Below are 20,108 nucleotides of genomic sequence, written 5' to 3'. Positions count from 1 at the left end.
CTTTGTATGTAATTAACATGGAAAGATCATTGTCAAAAATGCACACCGTAAAACCCCCAGAGAGTTCATAAATAGATAGAAGCTTTACCTATGCAATATATGTGGGAAAGTGTTTAATCTAAAATATAATGTAAATAAACACAAAAGGATTCACAAGAGAAAGTATTAAGGGACCTACCCACTTTACACATTACTACAGGGTATTACAGAAACCAGTCTAAAGTCAAACCTTTAGCTAATCATGTGTTAATGTGTTTCAATCAGTAAAGAGATGAGTGTTTGGACAGGTATAGTTATATTCGATATACACATACTTTGTTGACAATATTTAAGATTTTTTGAAAAGAATATTATTGATTTTTTCAAAAATATTCCAGCTATTTTCAGTAATTAAAACAAAATATAGTTAAGTCTAAGAATTTAGTCATATTTTGAAATAATGATACCTGGTTTTCTATAAATATAATGTAAATAATTTGATGTTGTTTCTATACCTGATGAGCTTATTATACTAGATCAAGTGTAGGGGAGAAGATAATTGTTATTCCAGGTGATGCTGGAGTATAAAAATTTAATGGGTTGTTTTTAAAACTGAAATGTAGACCTGTAGAATTCAAGTAAAGAAGCTTAGCCACACAAATTGAAGTCAAGTCACCTAAATATTCTGCCAAAGAGTTTGGTAATGAACCTTGACTATTTCATTTATAAGATATTTGCAAAAACTTCCCCCTTTTATAAAGAAGAAAATCTTAAAGCTCTGATTTAATTTCAGATAGCTTTGTTTATAGAGATTTTGAGTTAGAAATTTTTATTATTTGCTATTTGGCCCAAACCAAAGCTTTCTCTTTTATCAAACCAACAATTCTTGAATTTCTAATTATTTCTTTTATTTGCTGAGGCCAATTGCTTGGCCACTCTAGTCAGTTTGATTATTTTTTATTTTGATTTAAAAAGAAGATAAACAAGATAAATAATCTACATACATTTCAAGGATTTTTGAACTCAGAATCATAAACATGTTTAATATATCATTATTTCCCACATTCTGAAAACTTTGCTTTCCCTGTGTAGATCTTTATACCCTTAAATCTATAAATGTATTTGATTATAATGAAAATCAGTACACTAAATAGGAGGGGCATTATTTCCCTCACACTTTCTTTCCTATTTTTATTGGTCAGGAAATTAGAACTCAAAGAAAATTTGTAATGTTTCTATTGTCAAACAGTAATTAAGCAGCATTAACATTAGGCTTTCCTAAGTTTTTAAGTTGAACAAAGATACAGAAATTAGCTTGAGCTTTCTAATAATTACTAAAATGTGATTATCTAAGTTACAATGATCAATTATATAGATAGATAGACAAAATTCATACTTTTAATCTTTTATTCCTTCATCAGTGATTTGGCCAGTGATTGAATCAGAGTCTTTGTAACTTATACTTTGCCAAAGAGATATAAACAGTGTCAGATTTGTGGTATTTCCTAAAAATATTTTATTTAACTCTTTCAGAGGGGCAGGCTTATGGAATGATCCTTTGTGTTATGTCCCTTTACCCTCCCACTTCTTTTTACCTAAAATGCAAAGGTAAAGCCTGACAAGAGTCATCTTTTTATGACCATAAGGATGGGTGTGAAAGCTACTACATTAAATGTAGTGAAGCAGAAATACTAAAACTTTAATGACTCACCCTAAAAAAAAACTAGCATTTAAGTAGAAATGCCTTAAAGAAATATATGTCTCTGTGTGTGTAAACATATATATATACATATATTATTGGTTATGGGTCAAAATATGAAGAAGGCAAGTACATTGAGCATCCTGTGAATGACAGTTTCAGGGTGATAGTTTATGAATTTCAACAGGGGTAGATCTGAGATTTAGAAGGATCAACAGTAATGCTTTTGATCAAGGTATCTGAGTCTACAAATTTTGAGTTTTAATTGAATTTTAAAAATGCCATTAGTGTGTTCAAATAAACCAAGGACTCAGGATGGTAAACACAGAGAGAGTGTGAAAATGGGCTAAACAGCTCAGCCTTGTGAAGGTACCTGGCCAGTAAAATGTTCAAGAGGCATTCACCAGGTAGGGATGGCCTTGTCAAGAAAGACTTTAGCCACAGAAGAATTAGTAGTTTATTTGCAAGGGAAGGCTTCAATCCAATATGAAAAGATACAGACCGTAACTAATATTTAGACAGGAGGTTGCATGACATCCATTTGTCAGACCTTAACTTGTCCACTTAGTAGTTTAAAATGTCAGGAACCAGTATAAACAAGCTTCCCTGGGTTGTATTTTGGAGAGGTAGAACAAGTGAGGCAGGCACTTTTTGCAGCTTTGTTAATGTTTCTCCACTGATATTGACTCATGAAGGCTATCGTTTTGTCAGTAAACCAGTGGTTTAATGCATGTACAGTGGTGAGAAGTAGAAATTTTCGAGTCACCAGTAAGACTGGTTTGTTATTTGGCCCAAATCAGAGTTTTCTCTTTTTATCAAACCAACAATTCTTGAATTTCTAATTGCTTCTTTTCTTTTCTGAGGCCAATTTCTGGGCTTCTCTAGTCAGTTTTTCTTAATTATTATTTCAGAAATTATTTCTTTGGACTATGACAGAGATTTGACTGCTGTTGGTTCCTTTAAAGGAAGCATTTGTTGTGGAAACATGAGCAAGGTGACTTCCTTTTGCTTCCAAACAATCAAGTTTACAATGCCCCTGAATCTTAATAAGAACTGAAATGACAGTTAAAAGAATTGCATCTAATAATCACTCAATGTCAGAGCAATTTTTAATTTTATTTCCACTGGAAGTGAAGAAGCCACATCTTTTCCACAACTTTACAAAATTAAGATTTACTCCAAAGCACATGTAATATCAGTGCATATGTCGGCAATTTTGACCTCGACTAAAGTGCAAGCTCATGTGAGAGCATATAATTCTGCCTGTTGGGCTGAAGTGGCCGTAAGAAGACACTGCCTTGACAACATCAAAAGGAGCTGCAATAGTATGACCACCACAAGGTTCGTCATTGTTGCCTTTTGAATAAGAGTCTTCTGTGAACCGTGAGAAGTCAGTGTTACCCCACATGATTCCCTGTAGATCATCCCAGTGAGTCAGGAGGCAGGCCATCAGTGTTCAGCAGTTTTCAGGGATTTCACCGGGGATGGAGGGTTAAATAGTGGCAGGGTTAAAGTTATCACAACGTAAAAAAATTAGATGAAAAGCAGTCAATGAAAGGATTTCATAGGAAATGAGGCAGCTGAGTGAGAAATGTTGAGTGTGGTAAGAATTCAGAACTATTGCACGATGTGTAAAAATGCTTAAAGGGAATCCTGCAAAGGCTTTCTCAGGGGACTTAACCAAAAGGGTAGTGGATATAATCACACCACGGCAAGTGGCAGTATCCTTGCGCCATAGGGTCTCTGCTGATCTACGGTGGTACCTGGGGTTTGCAGTGAGTAACCCAGGGCATCACCTTCCTTTTCATAAACGAAAAGGTAAAACAGAGTCTTATCCTTGGCATGCCCAAGGTCAGGTTGGTACATAAAACTCTCTTTTAAAGCCGTGAAAGCTGTGTTGTCTAGAGTTCTTCCCATTAAATTATGTTGAGGTTTTTATTGTTTAGTAAAACATACAGAGATTAGGCCATACAAGAAAGATTTGAAATCCAGTTTCAGCAGTAACCAACTAGTCTGAGAAAACTTTGCTCTTGGTGCTAAGTTTAGGGGTTTTGGAAACATAGGCCACCGTGAAGTCTACCTGGATCTAGATGTACCCTTTTTTCTTCTGATATCAAATGTCCTAAATATAAAATCTAGGTTTGGGTAAACTACAGTTTTTCTTTGGCTAACTCATGTCCTTTTCAGGCTAAAAGCTTTAGAAAGGAGTCTCTGTCTTACTGTGAGGAGGCTTGAGGAAGAGAGCAAAGAAGCAAATCACCCACATATTGTAACAAACTTCATATCGTACATATCAGCCTTCAGGATTTTTTTGAAAAATAATTTAAAAAAAAAAGACTCTCAGTAAACTCTGAGACACTAGTGTCCAGGTGAATTGTTTTTCTTCCCAAGTGAAAGCAAAAATTCATTGACTAGATTTGTCAACTGGAATACTAAAGAACATAATGCATAAATCAATGACAGTATAGAATCTGGTTCTGGTGGGAATGGCTGTTACTGAAGTATAATGATTAGGAGAAGCATAGTGTCAAAGGATAACGGTGTTGATTATTGCTTCAAGGTCCTAGAAAAAACTCTTGGCCCTTAGGTTTTTCTCCCTGGTAAAACAGAGGTGTTACAGGGGCTAATACAAGGGATAATGAGGTCTTCAGCCTTGTAATCTTTTATGGGTTTTCTCCTTTGAAGGGCTTATTTATTTATATTATATTGATTAATTCTGGGAAGAGGTTTTGAGAGATCTATTTAAATGTATTGACTAACTCTGGGAAGAGGTTTTGAGGGATCTATATGAATGTTGATGGGAGGTGCACTCTGAAGTTTAAACAATGTTGGTTGGAGATTTTGCCCATATGGAAGATGGTAGCTAATTCAAATGGGACAAGTAATCAATGTTTCCAGAATCAGCTCTACTAACTGTCAGAGATGGAACAAATAAAAGATGGTAAAGTGTCATTTAATTTACTTTGTGGATTACTGTCAAGCTCTAGAGTTATTTTTCCCTTTTGAGAGAAAGCAATTATAGCATGATAATCCCTAAGAAATCTTAGACTAATAAATGGCCAGGAGGAGACGACTGAAGAAGAGCAGGCTGTGTGTCTCTGAGAACGAAAGGGAACAGGGTCAGAGACGGGGCCTCTTGAGGTTCACTGTTGGCCCATCCCACTATTTGAATTGCTTTAGGACTCTATAGCAAGAGCTATTTTAATGGTAGTGGGGTTGATCCCTGAGAGTGTAGCTTAGGTGCCCATTTAAGACTGAAAGAGATTCAGCCACAGTCTGGAGAAATGTTTCTCCAAGCCAGTTAAGAGAGAAGATTCAGAAAAGCCCGCAGCTCCTAAGAACCCTACCATTGAGAACTGAGAGGACATAGGAACGGCCGCTTACACCAAAGTGTTTACATTTGTGGCACTCTCTTTTCTAATGCCCTGGCTCTCTGCAACAGTAACAGAAGTCAGGAGAATTTGGGTTTTATTTACCCTAACCCTTATTTGTTGGAGTTAATACGTAAGAATTTTAGTGGTCTTCCTCTATGGTGACTCAGAGTTTGAAAGCTAGTTTACCAGATTAACTAAATCTGGAGTGGATATAGTTTCCCATTCCATCATGATCCTTTATACTAACACAAAAAATTCCTGGTATAGCCCAATAGTAAACAAAGTGGAATCAACATCTGAAGGAAGACCAGAATTTTCTTTAAAAAAAACAAAAAAACAAAAACTGAACTTGACTGTAATGTTCATGAGCAGGTTCATTGTATTTTTATGTTGAAGCCTGAAGTTTGTTCTAATCAGCAGGCTTTGGACAAATGCTAAGAATTGCTGATGTAGTCACCTAGCATAACCAAAGCCTGATTTCTGGTAAGTCAGCAGGTTGGTCTCCCAGCTGTAATTCTAGAGCACTTTCAGAATTTTACCAGTTAGTGGTTCTCTTCAGTACTGGGAATGGACTTCACCAACAAGCATATACACTCTAATATAAGTCAGCTAAATCAAGTTGATAAGTTTAGTTGATAAGCTAAATCAACTTGATAAATCAAGTTGATAATGACTATTAAATTCCTTGGCAAATCTATAAGGATCCTCAATTACTTTGGAAAAATCTCTATGGATCACAGTTCAGATTTAGTTTGGGGAATATTAAAAATTAAGGGTTTAACCCCAGGATCCTTAGAAGTCTTAACTTTATTTATTTATTTTTTAATATAAATTTGTTTATTTTAATTAAGACAGTCCCTGGCAAGTTCAGACTAAAGAGGAGTGGGGCAAGTTTCACAAAAAGCAGAATATTTGGTGACATAATAAGTGTAGAAGAATCGGGGATGTAGAGAAAGACTAGGGGTGTAGAAGAGAAATAGGAATACGGTATGAAAAGAAGAGTCCTACCATTAGGATTCCAGAAGAGAGGCAAGATGCCAGACACAGAGCCGGAGGCAAAACCGCCCACAGGAGGACCATGAGGGAGCAATTTTAATTTTCTTTATTTGTTGGCCTCAGTCAATCTCAAAATCTTAACTTACAGAGAGGCAATTTCAGATACCTGATAACATTGGGGAGCTCCAACATATCAATCAAAATAAACATTCCACTCAGTCCTGGAAAGTTTGAGCTATTGTAGTCTAACTTATTGCTTTTAAGGAAATTAAGTTTAGGGGTTTCAAAAGTTCCTCATAATGACCATTGATATTCTAAAATGCCTTTGGTCAGGTCAATCCATTTAGTTAGAAATATGCATAAGGGAAAACCTTGGATTTTAAATATAAAACTGGCCAGAGTCTTTGTGCAGGGAGGTGCCCTAAAAAATATTTATATTACTGCAATGCTATTTCTCAGAAGTTTTTCTCTAGAGTAGAAGAATAATTTTGAAATGGATTTAATAGCTTATAAAACTAACAGCTTAATTCAGACAGTGTGCAAGCTAATCCAGCTCATTCTATGAAAACAGCATATTCCTAGAGGGTCTTGACCAAAGACCTTTCAACAGTATCCATAGAATAGTCCCTATTCTGATAGAATTGGCAAACTTTCAGCAACACAGGGCCTGGTCCTGAAGGAATGTGTTGATGACTTTTTAATCAGTTTGGTTGAAAAAGTCTGATCTTAAAAACTGGACCAAAGTGCCACAGAAGCACTTGAATACAGAACAAGGCCTTAACTAAAATGACAAAACCCTAAAATAGACCCTGACTAAAGCCTGGAGAGCTTTAAATGGACGCTGCCTGAGCTAGATCCGGGAGAAAGAGGTACCTTCCAACTGCAGTGTTGGCAAGAAAAGCAGGGAGTGCAATGGATCATTTGTGGATACCACGAACTGTTCACTCACCAGCCCTGGGGCCATGGAGGGTCTTCTCTGATCCTAGCACTGGCTACCAGAATATTGACCTGAAAGTAATGGTCAGACATTTCCCTAGCAGAGATGGGTTTATAATTGGGATCAGCAGAAAACTGTAAATCAGCACAGAACTGCAACCATGGTAAATCATGTGCAGAGCGTCATGCACTGCACGGGAAGGAGAACATACTTACATAAAGTTATGTGGGCAGTATAAAGAAATGCCCATGACTTTTCGCTGGATGAGTCCTTCAGCTCAGTTCAGTTCAGTCGCTCAGTTGTGTCCGACTCTCTGCGACCCCATGAATCGCAGCACGCCAGGCCTCCCTGTCCATCACCATCTCCTGGAGTTCACTCAGACTCGCGTCCATCGAGTCAGTGATGCCATCCAGCCATCTCATCCTCTGTCGTCCCCTTCTCCTCCTGCCCCCAATCCCTCCCAGCATCAGGGTCTTTTTCAATGAGTCAACTCTTCACATGAGGTGGCCAAAGTACTGGAGTTTCAGCTTTAGCATCATTCCTTCCAAAGAACACCCAGAGCTGATCTCCTTCAAAATGGACTGGTTGGATCTCCTTGCAGTCCAAGGGACCCTCAAGAGTCTTCTCCAACACCACAGTTCAAAGGCATCAATTCTTCAGTGCTCAGCTTTCTTCACAGTCCAACTCTCACATCTATAGTCCTTACCAGGAGCGAAAGATAAGTTCTTCTTCTTGTTGGTCTCTTATATTGTAACAGAGCATGAGAGCTCCCTATCTGGTCTCCAACATTTACTTAATTAAGGTTTTGGTTTATATAATTAGCATATAATAGTGTTTAAGTTTAAAGTATGCAATATGATAATTGGATATATATTGCAAAATGACCGCCACAGTAAGGTTAGTTAACATCTCCATCACCTTATGTAATTACTTCTGTGTACGTGTGTGTGTATGCACATGTAATGAGGCTATCTAGAATCTACTCTATCAGTAATTTTCAAGTATACGACAGAGCATTTTTAATTGCAGACATTATGCTATTCAATAGATTCCAAAAACTTTTATAAATGAAAGTTTCTACCCTTTGACCAACATCCTTCTACTTTGTGTAATTGTGGTTTAATATTAATTTTGAGCATTTGCTGAAAGGTTAAGAAATAATACCTTGTTGTTGGATTTTCCTTGTGGCTCAGCTGGTAAAGAATCTGCCTGCAATGGAGGAGACCTGGGTTTGATCCCTGGATTGGGAAGATCCCCTGGAGAAGGGAATGGCTACCCACTCCAGTATCCTGGCCAGGAGAATTCCATGGACTGTATAGTCTATGGGGTCGCAAAGAGTTGGACACGACTGAGCTACTTTCATTTCACTAAGAAATAATATCTTGTTGTTTTGAAATCTGTCATAACAAGGTAAAATAGAACTTCAATAGACAAAAAAAAAAAAAAATGCTATGAGGCCTCCATCAGCCTAATATCAAAACCAGACAAAGACTTCAAAAGGAGAAAACTGTATGCCAATATCTCTGATGAGTAAAGATGCAAAGATCCTCAACAAAATATTAGCAAACAGAATTTAAGAACATGTAAAAAAGATTGTACACTATAATTAACTGAAAATTTTTTCAAGAATGCAAGGGTGTTTCAATATTTGCAAATCAAACAGTATGATACACCATATTAACAAAAGCAAAGATAAAAATCATATCCTCACAATAGATGCAGAAAAAGTATGTGACAAAACTTAACATCCATTCATGATAAAAACTCATCAAAGCTTGTATAAATGGAAAACATATCAACATAATAAAGACTATTTATCACAAACCCACAACTAATACACACTTTGCAATAAAAAGTTGGAACTTGGTCTCTAAAGTCAGGAAAAAGGGAAAAATACTCACTCTCACAACTTCTACTTAGCACAATATTAAAAGTCCTAGCTACAGTAATCAGAAAAGAAAAACAATTAAGAATCATTCAAATTGGAAGGAAAGAAATAAAGATGTCACTATTTGCCGATGACATAGTTTTACATATAAAAAGTCCCAATTCAGTTTAGTTCAGTTGCTCAGTCATGTCCGACTCTTTGCGACCCCATGAATTGCAGCCCGCCAGGCCTCCCTGTCCATCACCAACTCCCAGAGTTTACTCAAATTCATGTCCACCGAGTCGGTGATGCCATCCAGCCATCTCATCCTCTGTCGTCCCCTTCTCCTCCTGCCCCCAATCCCTCCCAGCATCAGGGTCTTTTCCAATGAGTCAGCTCTTCGCATGAGGTGGCCAAAGTATTAGAGTTTCAGCTTCAGCATCAGTCCCTCCAGTGAACACCCAGGACTGATCTCCATCAGAACGGACTGTTTGGATCTCCTTGAAAGGGACTCTCAAGAGTCTTCTCCAACACCACAGTTCAAAAGCATCAGTTCTTCAGCACTCAGCTTTCTTCACAGTCCAACTCTCACATCCATACATGACTACTGGAAATACCATATCCTTGACTAGACGGACCTTTGTTGGCAAAGTAATGTCTCTGCTTTTGAATATGCTTTCTAGGTTGGTCATAACTTTCCTTCCAAGGAGTAAGTGTCTTTTAATTTCATGGTTGCAATCACCATAAGGTGATTAGTTCCTCTTCATTTTCTGCAATAAGGGTGGTGTCATCTGCATATCTGAGTTTATTGACATTTCTCCTGGCAGTCTTGATTCCAGCTTGTGCTTCACCCAGCCCAGCATTTCTCATGATGTACCCTGCATATAAGTTAAACAAGCAGGGTGACAATATACAGCCTTGATGTACTTCTTTTCCTGTTTGGAACCAGTCTGTTGTTCCATGTCCAGTTCTAACTGTTGCTTCAAGTCTCCACAAAAATAACTAACACATGAACTCAGTAAAAATGCAAGACCAATATACAGAAATCTATATCTTTTCTATACATTAATAATGAACTGGATTCTCAGGTGACATTAGTGCTAAAGAATCTATCCACAAATACAGGAGATGCAAGAGGCAAGGATTTGATCCTTGAATTGGAAAGATCCCCTGGAGAAGGAATGGAAACACACTCCAAAATTTTTGCCTGTAAAATCCAAAGGACAGAGGAGCCTGGGAGTCCATGGGGTCACAAAGAATCAGGCACAACTGAGCAACAGAGCGCATGGAGAAAGAAAACAGGAAAACCACATCATTTTAAATATCATCAAAAATAATAAAATTCATATTAATACACTTAACACAGGAGGATAAAAGACCTGTACTCTGAAGTCTATAAGGAAACAACATAATGCAAAGAAATAGAAAATTATCTCAAGTTCCTGAATTGGAAAAATTAATAATATTGTTGAAATATCCATACCAGCCAAATCAATCTACAGATTTAATGAAATCTCTATAAAAATACCAACCATGTTTTTCACAGACCTAGAATACATAATTCTAAAATTTATTCGAAACCATGAAAGATTCCAAATTAGCAAAGCGATCAGAAAAAGTAACAAAGCTGGAGGTATTGTGCTCCCTGGTTTTAGACTATACTACAAATCTAGGGTAGTCACAGCAGCAAGGCGCTGGCACAAAAACAGACACATCAATCAACAGAACAGAGCAGAAAGCCCAGAAATAATCCACATGTGTATACAATGGAAGAGAGAAAATCTCTTCAACAAGTGGTAAACTGAACAGCTACCTTTTAAAGAATGAAATTGGGACATTTTCACACAACATATTAAAAAATGGAAATGGATTAGGGATCTAAATGTAAAATCTGAAACCTTAAAACTCTTAGAAGGAAACATAGGCGGAACACTCTTTGACATAAATCACAGTAAATATTTTTCTTGAATTTGTCTTGTAAGGGAAAAGAAATAAAAGCAAAGAAATGGTACCTCATTAAACTTCAATGCTTTTGGTCAATAAAGAAAACTGAAAAAATGTAAACAACTTACTGAATGGGAGAAATGGGAGAAATATATTTACAAATGATATAACTGATAATGAGTTATTTTATAAAATATATAAGTAGCTCATACAACTCAATATCAAGTAACCAATCCAATTAAAACTGGGCAGAAAACCTGGATAGACATTTTTTCAGAAGATATGGTGAACATATGAAAAGATGTTCAACATTGCTCATAATCAGAGAAATGCAAATCAAAATCACAATGATATATCCGCACATACCGGTCAGAAAGGAGCCGCTGTGGTTTGGGGCTGAGGTCACACTCGAGCTGCAGCTCCATGCCATGGCCTCAGCCAGTCCATTCACTAGCTGGTCTCTCAGGCACACAGGCTGCTGCCCCCCTGCAGTCCCCTCTGAGGTCTTCAGATTGACCTGGTCTCCCTGCCTGGGTGACCCAAGCCCCTGAAGATGGTGCAAGGAGCCACCAGTACAGACAGCCCCTTGGCAGAACAGGCGGAACACTACGACCACAGGGCCAGGCCCATAAAGAAGACTGTAGAGCAGAATGAGCCACAGTCCAGTGGGGAGCAAACCTCTCCGTGGCCTGCAAGAGCGTGGCCAGGGCACGCCATTCTTCCTGGGGGGTCATTAGTAGCATGGAGCAGAAGACATCTGCAGATAGTAATACAATAAGATGACAAAGAGGGGCTGTGCTTACTGTGGAAAGGACAGAGGAGTTGGAGCCTCTATGTCAGGATGTGCCAAGCCTGCTGGATACCTAGCTATATCTGGTCAAAAATGACAGTGAGACTCAGTATGAGAGCGAAGTCTTTTTCCTAAAGATGACAGGGGACAACTACCACTACCTGGCCAAAGTTGCCCACAGGCTAGAAGAAGGTGACCCTCACGGAGTCACCTGAGAAGGCCCACAGCAAAGCCCATGAGGTGAGCGAGGAGCACACACAGTCCAGTCACTCCAGTGAGCCTGGACTGGCCCCCAGCTGCTCTGTCCTCTACTACCAGGTCCAGAAGGCCTTGGAGCAAGCCTGCCACTTGACCATGATCGCTTCCAACCATCACCAAGCTCGCGACATTCTCAACAAGACTCCTACAAGGACTCCAGGCTCACGAGGACTTGAGGATCATGCACTTCCTGGGGGACAACCTCCTGCTCTTGACAAGTGATCAGCGAGACGACCAGGGTGGAGAAGGGAACCATTAAGGCCCCCGCGTGGACTGGCAGCACAAGCTGATGCTACTAGAACAGTATCCACCCCCTGCCAGGATTTGGGGGTCAGACAAGATAGGGAAAAGGAGGGATGACCTTCCTAGGGAGAAACCCATCACCTCTCCTGTCTTTGGTCATCTCTTTGGCATTTTTGCCAGAATACTGCAAGTGGAAATTCAGACTAACTATGCTGGTATTGAAATAGCATCTTCACCCTAGAAGACAGACTGTTCTGCAGATTAATGCAAGGGAATCTACTTCAATTTAACTTATTGCTAGAAAATAGCATTTTAAGATGTAAAGAGAACTTAAAACAGCTCTCATTCAATAAGTTCTGTAGTTCTATTAAGAATGTTTATTCACATATGCTCTTGCCTTTTAAGTTTTGGATATTTTCTAGCTCATCTGTTCTAGCTGAGTATCCCCCGGCCACCCTCATGGTGTAATCTACCAGACATAGGATAGTTAAAATCTCAAGCTGATAGACTTAGCACATAGAGCATATTTATACTTGTGGCTTAGGCCTTGATAGTTTTTGAAAGTTTCCAATTAGTTGACAGCATTAATACTCAATTGCAGTTCATAGTATTTCTACATTACAACCATACCTAACATCAAGCCATTGACTCTGTGTTTTCCTTTATTTTCACTTTTACATGCTTATTTAGCCTTATCCAGGTTGGTTTTTCTATTATTTATCTCCTAGGCCCAAAGGTTTTCCTGAAGAGTATCAAAGCTACTTTAGGTTTTGGCTAATAGGTGCTTGGCAGGGGGCTGTGGGATTTTTGTTCTTTCTTCTTAACTTAAATCCACCACACACACACAAAAAAAGAGTAATCACTTTAATAGCAAAGTTAAACACCACAAACAGAGAAAATTCAGGTCTGTATGTCATTTATTGTGCTGATGTTTCCAGACAAATCTGGATTTTTCAGCTGCCAAGCTCTCTCCTCAGGGGTCACACCACCATTTCCCTGCTTGCTTGGGTCTTCTTCCCCTCTCTACCTGTGCTCACGGCATGCACTCAGGGGGGTTGAAAAGCCATCAGGTTGTAGAAGTTGGCAGTCATTTTGAGAAAGTTCATGGTGTGGTGTGTAAAAATTCAGGAGCTGGGAGCTAGGAGCTTACTGGCAGAAAAATTCAAGAACCCTGTTCATAAACACTATAAACATTCATAAACGCTCCAGTTTCAGGAGCCTTGTGTTTGGCAATGAGTGCTCAGGTGCCTCCAGCTCGTTGTGACCAAATAAGCTGCAGTCCGCCATGTTACCCTGGGAAAGGAGTATGTCAAGGCTGTATATGGTCACCCTGCTCATTTGACTTATACGCAGAGGACATCATGCAAAATACCAGACTGGATGAATCACAAGCTGGAAGCAAGACTGCTGGGAGAAATACCAACAAACTCAGATACACAGATGATGTCACTGTAATGGCAGACAGTGAAGAGGAGCTGAGGAGCCTCTTGGTGAAAATGAAGAGGAGAGTGACATAGCGGGCTTGAAAGTCAACATTAAAAAAAAAATGAAGATCATGACATCGAAGCCCAACAGTTCATTGCAAATAGATGAGGAGAAAGTGGAAGCAGTGACAGATTTTCTGTTCTTGGGCTCCAAAATCACTCTAGATGGTGATTGCCTCTGTGAAATTAAAATGCACTTGCCCCTTGGAAGGGAAACTATGACAAACCTAGACAGCATATTAAAAAAGCAGAGACATCACTTTGCCAACCAAGGTCCATATAGTCAAAGCTGTGATTTTTCCAGCAGCCCTGTACAGATGTGAGAGTTGGATCACAAAGAATGCTGATACCACTCTACTGGCAGAAAATGAAGAGGAACTGAGGAACCCTTTGATGAGGGTGAAAGAGGAGACTGAGAATGCTGGCTTGAAACGCAGCATTAAAAAAAAAAAAAAATTGAAGATCATGGCATCAGGTCCCATCAGTTCATGGTGAATAGAAAGGGAAAAAGTGGAAACAGTGACAGATTTTATTTTCTTCTCTGAAATGACTGGGACGGTGACTGTGGCCATGAAATTATGAGAATTTCTCCTTGCAAGGGCACCTTAGACGGTAGGGTATGTCTGCGATGCAGAAGACCCAGGTTCTTCCCCTGGGTTGAGAAGATCTCCTGGAGAAAGGAATGGCTACCCACTCCTGTATCCTTGCCTGGAGAATCCCATGGACAGAGTCAGGCAGGCTACGGTCCATGGGATTGCAAGAGTTGGACACGACCGAGCTGCTAAGCAGGGGCAAGGACAGCCGTTTGGTGGAGCCATAGCAAAGCAAAAACTTCGTGTTTTAATTAGAGAGGCCTGGCAAAGCCCTGGGGATTTTAGCAGAGATGTTACGTGCTCTCAAGTATTCACTTCCATTATCATGTGAAGAATAACGACGTGAGTGAAGCACAGAAAATACAGTGTGTTTGTGCGTGTCCGTGCTGTGTTTGTGTGTCTTTGTGTGCAGGTATGTGGGTAATTCTAGCGCTTTTATTATAATAGCTCAGGAAAGGAAATACAGTGACTGTAATGTACAAGTGGTGGTGATAGATCAGATTCTAAATATATTTCAAAGCAGAAACATCAGGATTTGCTGTTGGATGCTTTATAGAAAAAAAAAATAGTACTCAAAATTGACTAGATACTGTTTAAACTAAACAGCTGAAATAGTAGATTGCCATTAAAGAATGAGGCGTTAGTGAATGCCGGAGGTTGGAGTACCTTTTAAGAGTGTGAACCAAATGATCATGTGGCATAAAAGCATACAAGTTGGCAATTTAGGGAAAGGTCTGAGATAAACACATTTGTATTTATGAGTCACTTGTATGATATCCATGGTCATGAAAGAAATTGCCTATGAAAGTATATAGAGAAAATAGGAGGTGCATAGTAGGTTCTAGGGTGTGCCACAGTTTAGTTTAAAAATGATGATTTTTTAGTCTAATTCCAAAAAAGGGTATGAAAGTCCAGTGGAGTAGAAGGTTAAACAAGAAAGAATGCTGTCTTCAAATTAAAGTTTGTTCATAAGGCGACGGAAAGGTAGAGAGTAGAATGAGTGTATACAGATTGTGTACACAAGCCTGTGTACAGTCTTACTGAAAAGGGAGCATGGAAGTGTGAGAGTACCAGGAATAGAAGGGGGATCACACAAGACTTAGGTTTTGTTTTGTCTCCTTTTAAGCCGGGTGACATCGAGCCCCATTCATATCCTGATGAGATGATTCAGTAATGAAAAAGAAAAGCCAGTTATGATACAGAAAGCACTGAGTAATCACAAAGTCAGTTAATATTTTGGCTATTGTGAATAATCTGCAATGAACATGAGAATGCAAATACGTCTTCAATATCCTGCTTTCATTTCCTTCAGATATATACTCAGATGTGTGATTTCGGGATCACAGAGTAGTTCTATTTTTAGGTTTTTTTTAGAAACCTCAAGATTGTTCTCCAGAGTGCCAGAACCAATTTACATTCCCACCCACAGTGCACTGGGTTCTTTTTTCTCCGCACTTTCACCAACACTGGATATCTAATGCAGAGTGTAGTGATCATAATCAACAATACTTCAAAGTCGCTAAAAGATGAGATCTGAAATGTTTTCACACAAAAAAAGAAATGATAATTTATGCGGCTTAGAAGTGTTGAAGAACATTAAGGTGGTGATGGCTCGGTGGTAAAGAATCCACCTGCAATGCAGGAGACACAAGAGATGTGGGTTTAATCTCTGGGTTGGGAAGATCCCCTGGAGGGAAAAATGTCAACCAGATTCTTGCCTGGAGAATCCCATGGACAGAGGAACCTGGCAGGCTACATACAGTCCATGGGGTCACAAAGAGTCAGACATGACTGAGTACCCACATACAAGGTAATCACATTGAAATATAAAAGCATGTTCCACCAGGAATAGAAGGAGGATCACACAAGACTTAGGTTTTGCTTTGTCTCCTTTTAAGCCGGGTGACATCGAGTTTTGTAAACTTACAAAATGTTATTTATCAATTATATCTCAATTTTAAAAAGTGAATGGCTAGTGGAAAAAATGGGTCAGATATAGTGTAACTCTGTATTCTCCACATACCTTGAAACAAATCTACCAGCTAAGCTGAGGCAAGCCAGGGGATAGGAATCTGTGGGAGAAAAGTTTCCACTCTAAATGTAGGAAAGTTGATTGACTAAAGAAAACATTAGGAGGCTCAGTCAGAGCTGAGGTTTATGGGAATGAATTTAAGGTAAGACAAATTAACATGATTTCATTTTTCTCTGACCACATTGTGTTATTTGAATGCTTAACTCAGGCAGGCAGATAGATAGATACTAGATAGATGATAGATAGATGACAGATAATACATAGGTATGGGGATAGGTAGATAAAAATTCCATGATACTGCTGCCTAAACCAGAGAAGGCAATGGCACCCCTCTCCAGTGCTCTTGCCTGGAAAATCCGATGGGTGGAGGAGCATGGTAGGCTGTAGTCCATGGGGTTACAAAGCGTTGGACAAGACTGAGCGACTTCACTTTCACTTTCCACTTTCATGCATTGGAGAAGGAAATGGCAACCCACTCCAGTGTTCTTGCCTGAGGAATCCCAGGGACGGGGGAGCCTGGTGGGCTGCCGTCTATGGGGTCGCACAGAGTCGGACACGACTGAATCGACTTAGCAGCAGCAGCAGCAGCTACCTAAACACTACTTTTCCTCTACACCATATTTGACTGTGCTCCACATGAAGAGATCTTGCCAAGCTGCCCTATTTTCAGATATTTCAAGCAGTTTCCAGCTCAGAATTTTCTGTTGCCCTCAATAGATTCTCCATGGTATTGTCAAAGGTCTTCCAGACCAAACCTTTCTAATTCTACAATTAATACCTCAGATCATATCTGGATTTCAGAATAAAGCAATTCTTTTACCTCATCCATGCTGTTGGTTCTGATCTCTCAAATGAGAACATAATGAATACTAAAAGGAACGTTCTATTTCAGAGATTTGTTTTTCCAGCTGAAATCAATACTATACATGAGAATACCTTATTTTCAAACAGTAAATATATTAATATCATTGACCTATTCTTTTAAATCACCTTAGTGCTCAGAGGATTCATTGTGGGTATTACATTTTAGGTTGATGTTTAGTACATGAGGTAGTATTTCCCTCTTTGCTTCTCCATAATTTTTTTTAAATTTTTCAATATTTAAGAAGGGTAAAATAGGCTATATTAATGATTAGTATTAATATAGCATTCCAATTTTAAGATACTGTTTGGGTAACGTGAAAAAATGTATCAATATTTCAAATGAGTAAAGATAAAATCATCTAGATTTTTTTAATTAAAAAATCATCATCTAAAAAAGATCTGCTTGAATATGTCCTTTCAATTGTGTTAAATTACACATTTAGAAAAAAAATTATTAGTGCCATAAGCAAATAAAATAATGAGCACATTTTCCTCAATAAGATGAATATCAGTTAAATATGAAATTAATGCTATTATTTCTGCTAATAGAATCTTGGGACTTAGTAATATTTAACAATAAAATACCTATTACAGCAGCCTCTATGCTTATAGACATGTTTAATTCTGTCAAGAATAAAAATAGACAAAAATTTGTTTGAGAAATTGCATGCAATTTATGATGTAGTGGATTGGAGGAACAGAATAAAAAGAAGATATTTACACTTTATTTTTAGTCCTATAATATTTATCAGAACTATATTTTAATAATCATATTTTAAAATAGTATGAATCTTTTATTTATTACAGCATACAAATTATTGGAAGCCAGCCAGTTCCAAATTATAATTGCTAGAAATGACTATTTTAAAATATAGAAGGTAGGTAGCTAAGGAAAAAGGCAACAAATGCATCTCGTAAGTGCATTTGCTTTGTGACAACAAAAGCTTAAACCAAATTTCAATTCTTTTGAGATTTAACTACAAAGTTAGTATAGTAACCCTATAATAAGTGACCTGTCATTGCAACTCTTTAATTGCTACAAATATATGACCTTCTGTAGAATTCATTTTGTCTGCAACCTTACAAAGCAGGCCAATTAGAAAATGAGCTTTATAATATTATAAAAAATTTCAACTTTTTTGACAATTCAGAAATATAAAGGTCCTTCTATTCATAAGATAACAACTCATAATATATTCTTGGTAATGAGTTTTTAATTAATTCTGTTTTTAAAAACCCCTTAAAATGAAACTATCCTCCACTTTTTTATTTTTTCACTGCATATTAAAAATTTTAAGTATTTAAATTATTTTTAAACTAATTCACTTTATAGACACTATAGCTAATTTTCATATTCTGGCTTTATTTCATTGTAATCACTGAAATAATTACACATGAGCAGTCCTAGGACAGAGGAGTTTTTTTGGTTGTGAAAGGAAATAAAGGATTTTTTGTCTTTTTGTGCCATGTTAGCCCAAAGCTAAGTATATGTCGTCAATATACAAATGTGCATATTTTTAGATAGAACCTTGGGTCTTAGAGCATAGGTCTCACTTCATAAATAAGTAACTTGAATTAAACACCACACAGTACTATTACATAATGAAAATTTATTGCATTTTTGTTCTTAATAAAATATTTTAAAGAGATTGAATCAATGTACTTGAGCTCCAGTATATGCCTTCACTGATTTTAAAGTCATAAAAATTCTGTTCTATAAATTGTTAATTTTTTCTATTAGATTCTGTTAAGTATTTGCAGAACTTTTATTTGAATTAAGAGATTGTCATATTTTTCTAACAGGACACAAAAATTGATGGTTGGTTTGACAAAGAGTGCTATTTTACCCATTATTCCATGATATATAGTATGTACAAGTGGCATACAAAGATTTTCAAATATTTATTTTCCTTGAACTAATCCATGTTTATAAATGTGATTATAGCTGAAGCTATAGCTTCAAACATATGTATACCTATGGCTAATTCATGTTGAGGTTTGATAGAAAACAACAAAATTCTGTAAAGCCATTATTCTTCAATAAAAGTAAATAAATTTTAAAAAATCCAAAGAAATGGGTTTCAGGAATTGCAGCCTAGAACTTTCAAACAAACATGTAGAGGTTAAACTATGAAGAAAAATAAGTTAAAAAAAAAAAAAAGAAAGAAAAAACTAAGACGAGGCAGTCAATATGGAAGGAGGAAAAAAAATGAGAAAAAAAGAAATAGAAAACAGTGTTATGGACCTATATTTTAATGATGATTCATAAGAAAAAAAAGTGTATTCGAGCGATTCTCAGTGTAGCTGAGGTTGTAAATGCAAGGACTGACTTGTGCCCGTGCATGGGAAGCTTACAGTCCAGCAGAGGAGCGAAAGGCCTAGATGAATGCAGCTGAGGCTGGGAAATTCAGGAAGCACCTACGGTCTTCAACCTTTATTTTCATTCAAAAATACCTTACATCATTAAATATTTGATTCACCTGGAGTAAATATTTTCATACATATTTTGCCCAAGTGGAAGACAAAATGATTCACTGAGGCTACAGAGGAAGCAAAGAGTAGAAGGTATATTAAGAAAAAATTCAGCAAACCATGAAAAAGAATATTACACTAATTAAAACTGATGTGGAATTCATTGACTTTGGAAATACTTTTAATGCCATATGTTACATTTAAACAAGAGAGCTTTAATCAAAGAATTTTAAAATTGAAATTTGGATGTATACTCATAAATAATTAGAATATTTTTGTGAATGACAACATAAAACAAATTAACACAATAAAACAAGGATAATAGTCAATTGATTCATTCTATGCTGACATTTTTATTCCTGTGATGCATATGCTTTAAATAGAATTAACAATGAGATAATAAAATTAGATAATTTTCTTGACACTTTATCATTTTCCTCACTAAAAAAAGGATTTGAGATTACAAATGTTTTGTTGTCTACTTATAATATATCAAAAGTAATGAAACATAGGAAGAATATATTTTATTGAATTCTATAAAGCCTTGTTAGGTTGAGAGGGAAACCAAAGATAAAT

General features: G+C 37.4%; 1 pseudogene; it reads left to right on the top strand.

Moving 5' to 3' along the window:
• The first annotated feature begins 11,349 nt into the window (after positions 1 to 11,349).
• On the top strand, positions 11,350 to 12,103 carry LOC138088362 (14-3-3 protein gamma-like; annotated as a pseudogene).
• The last annotated feature ends 8,005 nt before the right edge of the window (positions 12,104 to 20,108 follow it).

Source organism: Capricornis sumatraensis, chromosome 11 (genome assembly GCF_032405125.1).
Source record: "Capricornis sumatraensis isolate serow.1 chromosome 11, serow.2, whole genome shotgun sequence".
Lineage (NCBI taxonomy): Eukaryota > Metazoa > Chordata > Mammalia > Artiodactyla > Bovidae > Capricornis > Capricornis sumatraensis.
This window is presented reverse-complemented; position numbering and strand designations above follow the sequence as displayed.